Below are 6,496 nucleotides of genomic sequence, written 5' to 3' on the forward strand. Positions count from 1 at the left end.
TGGCCACACAACAGCATGAGTGTGCTTGGTCCCACCTGACCGCACACTTCAAGATGATGAAGGTAGAAAATATCATGTTGTGTGTATTTTACCACAATGAAATGGAACTGATAGGAAGATTGTACTAGAAATTCTGTACTTCTAGAGGCTTTCTGACAGTCAGAAGGTCTGCCCACAGGGAGCCTATGTTTCCACACGGCAACAACTGGATGGGGCTTGAGTTTCCCACGGTCCCCCCACTCCCTGTTGTCTCCCTCCCTCTGAGGTCGAAGCCATCATGCGACCATGTTGGGATGACAGAATATTTGCACGTGGCCCATGTCATTCTTGCCATGACATGCCTGACCCTATGGACCTGTGAATTACACTGAGTCACTCGGTCCCAACAGCACTGACATCCTATGATTTCTGGAGAAAGAAATTAAAATAACTCATATTTTTGCAGCATTTATAAAAATAGTAGATGCCTGCTATAAAAAAAAAAGAAGAAGAACGTTTTCAAGACTCAATGGTTCAGACTCTCCACTCCCAAGAGTCCAGGGGACGCTGTGGCCTCATACTGTAGGTGCCCCACACGCCTGCTGTAGGAGCCCCGCCTCCTCGCTCTTTCCCACCGTGCAATGCGGTCAACGAGAGGACCTACCTTGTGGGGCTGTTTTAAGGACTAAACAGGCAAGGGCACGAAAGGCATAGAGTCCGCTGGCTCATTCTAAGCCCTTTCTCCAATGTTAGCCACACAAGTGCTCCCCCTCTCCCTGAAGGAATCACTCGTGTTAACCCCTTCCAGAGAGTTCTCTAGAGTCTCACCGAGGGGAGTCCACCTTGACAAGATGGTGCAAGATGGTTCTGTAACTTGTCTTTCTGGTTTACCCGTGAGACGCGGCCCCCTTTCTGGGGCAGAGTGTGTTAAGTCCTGACGGCTGGGGGCCCTGCCCCGTGGAGGGGGTACTGCGCTAGGATTCTTCTCTAGGGAGGGACATGTGCGTTCTTCCCACTGGCTCACTGTGACAAACCTCACGCCCGCCTCTTTGCACATCTCTCTATTTCCTTCAGATAAACCCTCAGGTAATCGATTTCGAGGCGTGGGGCTCACCAGATGCCTGAGTCCCGGCCTTGATATTTGGTGTGCCTTGTGGTTTATTCTCATCCTCTTTTCTCCCATTATTTTTTCCCTTGCAGCTGTTCAACGATATGTCACACAACATGTCATTAATGTATTTAATCAGTGGACCTGGTGTGGACACGTACCCGGAGATTGGTTTGTTCTCTATAGAAGGTCACAGGAACGGAAGAGTGTACGTTCACCGCCCTGTCGACCGGGAGACCACGCCATCTTTCAAGGTACCCGACATCTGATACATTCTCAGCTTGGGCTTATGGCAAAGCTGTGGCAGGACCAGGATATGCGGCAGGCCTTAGTTGAGCCGCCCAAGGGCCATGTCATGGGAGCCTGCCCATGATGTGATGGCGGCTTTACAACATGCATGGGCCGACAGGCTAATTTTCAACGTTCTTTTAAGTTCTGGACGCTGGGATGAGGTATGGGAACTGACCCAGATCTTCCTTCTAATGGACTGGATTCCCAGCACGATCAGGATACCCAAAAGCATTTGGGGTTAAGGCTATAGAATGTTTATAAAAATGGGCTAATTTGGCTTTTTGATGAGTCCACAGTTGAAATGTGTGGACAGAGGCTATGAGCAGACCCCACAGTTGCCTGACGGACAAGCGATCCCGCAGCTGGTGTCGGCTTGTCTCGTGACTCCCCGGGTTCGTTAGGATCTCATAACCCCAAGACCGTGGTTTCCTCTGAATCCGAAATCCAGGTTCAAAACCAGGAAAGGAAGCGATTAAGTAAGATGCCTAAAACACACGGTGGTGTGTCAGGCAAGCAGCCTCCCCGGGAGGGGACGCTCAGGATGCTAGGCTTTGCGGTGCTTTGACTTCTGCTGGAGGCTGAGTGCGGTTCTCGGGCCTGCTTGCCGGGGCATTAACTCCTTCAGGGTGGGAAGGAACACCTCAAAGAAGTAATTTTATACCTTTTCTCCAACGGCCTCAAAATATTTATATGCATAATAAAATAGATGCCCTTAACTCATTGATAGGCATGAATCTCCAGTCTTTAAGCAGGGAGAAATTCTCCCCGGACTCCAGAAGTCGGAGATGACTCTGCCGGCCGTCACTGTAGTCACATAAACCCTAGCCTCATTTGTGGAATGTGCCTATTCTGTTAGAAGGAACCTAGAGTGGGTCCCAGGGGGACCTGGGCAGGCCTGCTAAATCTTGAGTGAGCAAACAGATCACCAAGGGATCTTGTGAAAATGCAGATTATGTTTCCGTAAGTCAGAGGGAAGCCGGAGCCTCTGCCCTCCAGCTGGTTCCCAGGAGCGGGTGCTGCCACTGCCCCATGGCTGCCGCGTGCCCAGTGCGGAGGGGCCAGGACAAATAGCAGTGGGGTGCAACTCGTGCAAGGTCGCAGCACAACATTTCGTGCTCCTGGTCTTTGTTTTGCTGTTGTTAGCTTTTAACAGCTTTACCAACGTTTCCAGGGTTCGCTTTCATGAGGTTTAATATGGGACTTTTTGCTGGAAGCTGGTCATGCCTCAGCCAAGTCCACGGGAGTGTTTTCTGACATGTGAGGCCCAAATGGAAAAGCTCTGCATGTCTCACAGAGGTCCCAGGGAACGAACAGTCAGAGCAAGTGGGAAAATGTGGGGACATGAGCGACGTCCACACGTGTCCTGCTCCATCAGGATTTCCAAACCTGTGCTTGGACCTGCTGGGTGAGCTCACACCTGCGATCCGATGGCCCCAACTGCAATGGAAGCCGTCGTTTTACATCAAATTCTGTAATCACGTGCTAGCTGGCCCCTCATCTGACTGTGAACTTCCACGAGGGAGGATACAAGGTGGGGATGTGGAGGTGGGCCCCAACCCTGTGGCTCTGTCTCAGGCCCCCATGACTTCTCACCACCTGAGCTGTAGGCCAGAAACGTGCTTGGTTCTCTGCTGGTGGTCTATCTCCCCCCAGGCACGCATTTCCCTGAGTCGGGAATAGGGCTCTGCACACAGTAGGTCTTCAGTCCATTATGTTGGATGAATGAATGAGCCCAGCAGAATGTATTGTTTGCCTCCAAGTGTTGTGGGTTGAATTGTGTCTTCTAAAAAGATGGGTTCAAGTCCTACCCCTGGTATGGGGTCATATGGAATATGACCACATCGAGATATAGGGTCTTTGCAGACATCATCAAATTAAGGTGAGGTCATACTGGATTAGGGTGGGTCCGAATCCAGGCACTGGCATCCTTCCAAAGGGAGGGAGGTTTGGACCTAGAGGACAGAGGCGAGAACGACAGAGACGGGGTGACACATCCATAGACAGAGGACACTGGGATTGCTGGACGTCCCCAGCAGCTGGGGGAGAGGCTCGGACCAGAGGGAACCCAGCCTGCTGACCTGGATTGCAGGTCTTGTCCCCAGAAGCACGGGACGGCACGCTTTGTTGGAAGGCACCTGGTTGTCATAGCAGAGAGAGGAAACCAGCAAGCAGAGGTTAACAGACTCTCCAGGAAGACAGAAACAGGCTGATGAGCAGGTTGCCAGCTGTGAAGAGTGGGCTAAGCCGGGGTCACGGAGACACCGCTCAGCCACCTGCCTCTGCAGAAGGATGCCTGCTGCGGGCTCTCGGCCGCGAGTAAAGCCAGCGTGTATTAGAAGCGACGTCAGCCCACGGGTGGCAAAAGGGCCTCCCAGTAGCACTGCTGTGCTCCTGGGGCACGAGAATTAGCCAAAAACATGAAAAGCTTGTGTTTGGGAGGTGGGGGTGGGGCGGGGAGGGGCTCACTTCTTGATAATTCCGTAAGCCTGTGAGAGCGCCGCGCCGGCAGCCGAGCTCTGCCACAAGATGCGACGCGGCCGGAAGGGGGACGAGTCTGAATCTCTGGGCAGGATCTCACCCGTTTATATCAGAACCTGCTCAGTGTCATCGGACACAAACACACGCAGCAAAGTCGTTCTTCATATTCCTCGAATCCCCGGCGGGTCTTCACGCCGACACACTCCTCGCCGCCTCCTTGCACCGACGCGTACAAGGGGCCTCGTCTAGCGTGTTTGCCTTTTCTCCCGTGTGCTCGTCTGTGACCAAGAGCACCTGACCCGCCCGGTCATTTCGGTGGTCGTACACCCCCCCTCCCCCCGGAACGCCACCACACTGCGGTGTGTCATCCCAGGATGTAAATCTTTAAGTCTGTAACAAAAGGCTGAAAACCCTCTCCAAGTGCAGACGACATCCATGACCTTCCCTTTCCCCGCTGCGATTCTGAGTCCCCGGAAGTTCTGAGCGTCCTGCCAAGGCATAAACAGCACTTGGGCCTCCCAGGCGTCCCAGAGAACTGACGGTCTCCGATGTGGCTTTTAGGATCATAAATGGAATGTAAGATAATAAACCCAAACAAACAGGCAGTGCTTATTTTTAAGTGGAAGCCTTGCAGTTGGCGCCGTGTCAGAGCCAGACGTCCGCGTGACTCGGGAGCCGAGTTCCCGGCGCGGCCATAAATTATACAGGAGCCTGCGGAGATGGTGTGCGAGAAGCCAATTTGCTTGCACAGAAATTTAAAAATGTATGTTGCATTCCCCGGAACAGACCAGTTCAGTGGTCTTGAGGGGACAGGAGACAGCTCACCCCGGAGAGCCTGGGGCCCCGGCCACTGTTGCGGGAGCGCTGTGGGGACCACCATGGTGGAGGCTGACGAGGGGAAGCCGACAAGTCTGCAGGAAAGAGGCCCAGGGAGGTCGGTGCGGCAGAGACCCCGTGGGCTCTGGGGAAAGGGGGGGGCTGCTGCCTGAGGCTGGAGGGGGCTGAGAGCCCCGGGAGCTGAAGCTGCCTGCTCTGGGCTCTGGGTGGCTGTGGGCTTGGTGCAGCCAAGTCCGCAGCTACTTGGACTTGAATCTGGGCTGTGCCGAGTGTGGACAGCCACGGAACCTCTCCGTGGCGCACAGTGGGGCGCCAACAATGCCTCCCTCCGGGACTTCTGCAAGGAAGGGAGGAGGGGGTCAGCGGAGGAACTCGGTCCTGGGCCTCACTGAAGCCGCTTCCCCGGAATAAACCCCGTGCTTGCTCGTGTCCCTTAGCAGACAGCCCACGAGGAAGCACCGTTCCCAGAGCAGACTGTCCTCCACCTGGAGAGTGACTCCGCGCGCGACGTCCCTCCTGCTCACTCCTTTTTCTGGGACTCTGAACTCCGGCCTCAGCGCTGACCCCCCCACAGTCTTTTCACGTTTCTACAAAAAAAACCACTGTTCATCCGAGAGCAGCAGAGACTCAGCGGCAAGTCGCATCAGACTTACTTTAACATGTAAACCACATGTATTATGTATGTTCTATAATACATCACATATGTTATGTATATATTATTATGCATGTATATTATATTATGTATATGTGTGATATATAATATGCATAACACATGTAATATATTATATAATATACGTAATATATGTAATATATAATACATATATTGTGGTGACAACATATAACAATTACTGAGGGTCCCAATATATAATACGTAACATCTGTTATATATACTGGGTGGCTCAGTGGGTTAAGAGTCTGACTGTTGATTTCGGCTCAGGTCGTGATCTCAGGGTCCTGGCATGGAGCCCTGCAGCGGGCTCCGCTCTCAGTGGGACATCTGCTTGTGACTTTTCTCCCTCTCCCTTTGCCTCTCCCCACCTGGCTCTCTCTCTCAAATAAATAGATAAATCACTTTTTGAAAATATATATATGGCGCTCACTTCGGCAGCATGTAGACTAGAACTGGAATGATCCAGAGAAGATTACCATTGCCCCTTGGAAGGATGGCAGGCAAATTTGTGAGGCGTTCCTTATTTAGAAAAACAAAAATAAATCGTAGATATGGTTGCCCACTTTTTATTTTATACGTAGGGACTTTTTAAAATTAATACTTTCTTTTTAGAGCTGTTTAGGTTGATGGAAGAGGAGAGTGGATAGTACAGAGCTCCTGCTCCCCCTCTGCCCCCCCCACAGGTCCCCTTCTCACTAACGTGGTGCATCGCTGCTGTACATTTACGACAGCGTTTGAGTCAATACGATACGCTCCCATTAGGACTCACTTCCGGGGCTGCCCACTCTATGCATTTGGACAAACTGTCTATGACATGTATACACCCTTACAGTACAACACAGAGTATTTTCACTGCCCTAACAGTTCTCCCAGCCTCTCCATTGTCCATCCATCCCTCTTTCCTGAGCCCCCAGCAACCCCAGTCCTTTTGCTGTCTCCCTATTTTGCCTTGTCCAGGATGTCACATGGTTGGAGTCATACGGGGTGTATATGGCCTGCTCAGACCGGCTTCCCTCACTTAGCAGGGTGCACTGCAGAGTCCCGCAGGTCCTGTTAGTGCGGGATAACGCTCCACCATCTGGATGCACGGCAGCTTGTCCATTCACCAAGTGAAGGACATCTCGGTTGTCTCC

The 6,496-nt window shown here is 52.2% G+C and overlaps 1 non-coding gene across 1 annotated transcript; it reads left to right on the forward strand.

Moving 5' to 3' along the window:
- The first annotated feature begins 5,785 nt into the window (after window positions 1–5,785).
- On the forward strand, window positions 5,786–5,891 carry LOC125110162 (U6 spliceosomal RNA). Its single transcript, XR_007130488.1, has one exon. It is a non-coding gene; the product is annotated as a U6 spliceosomal RNA (small nuclear RNA).
- Window positions 5,892–6,496: the final 605 nt, after the last annotated feature.

Source organism: Lutra lutra, chromosome 9 (assembly GCF_902655055.1).
Source record: "Lutra lutra chromosome 9, mLutLut1.2, whole genome shotgun sequence".
Lineage (NCBI taxonomy): Eukaryota > Metazoa > Chordata > Mammalia > Carnivora > Mustelidae > Lutra > Lutra lutra.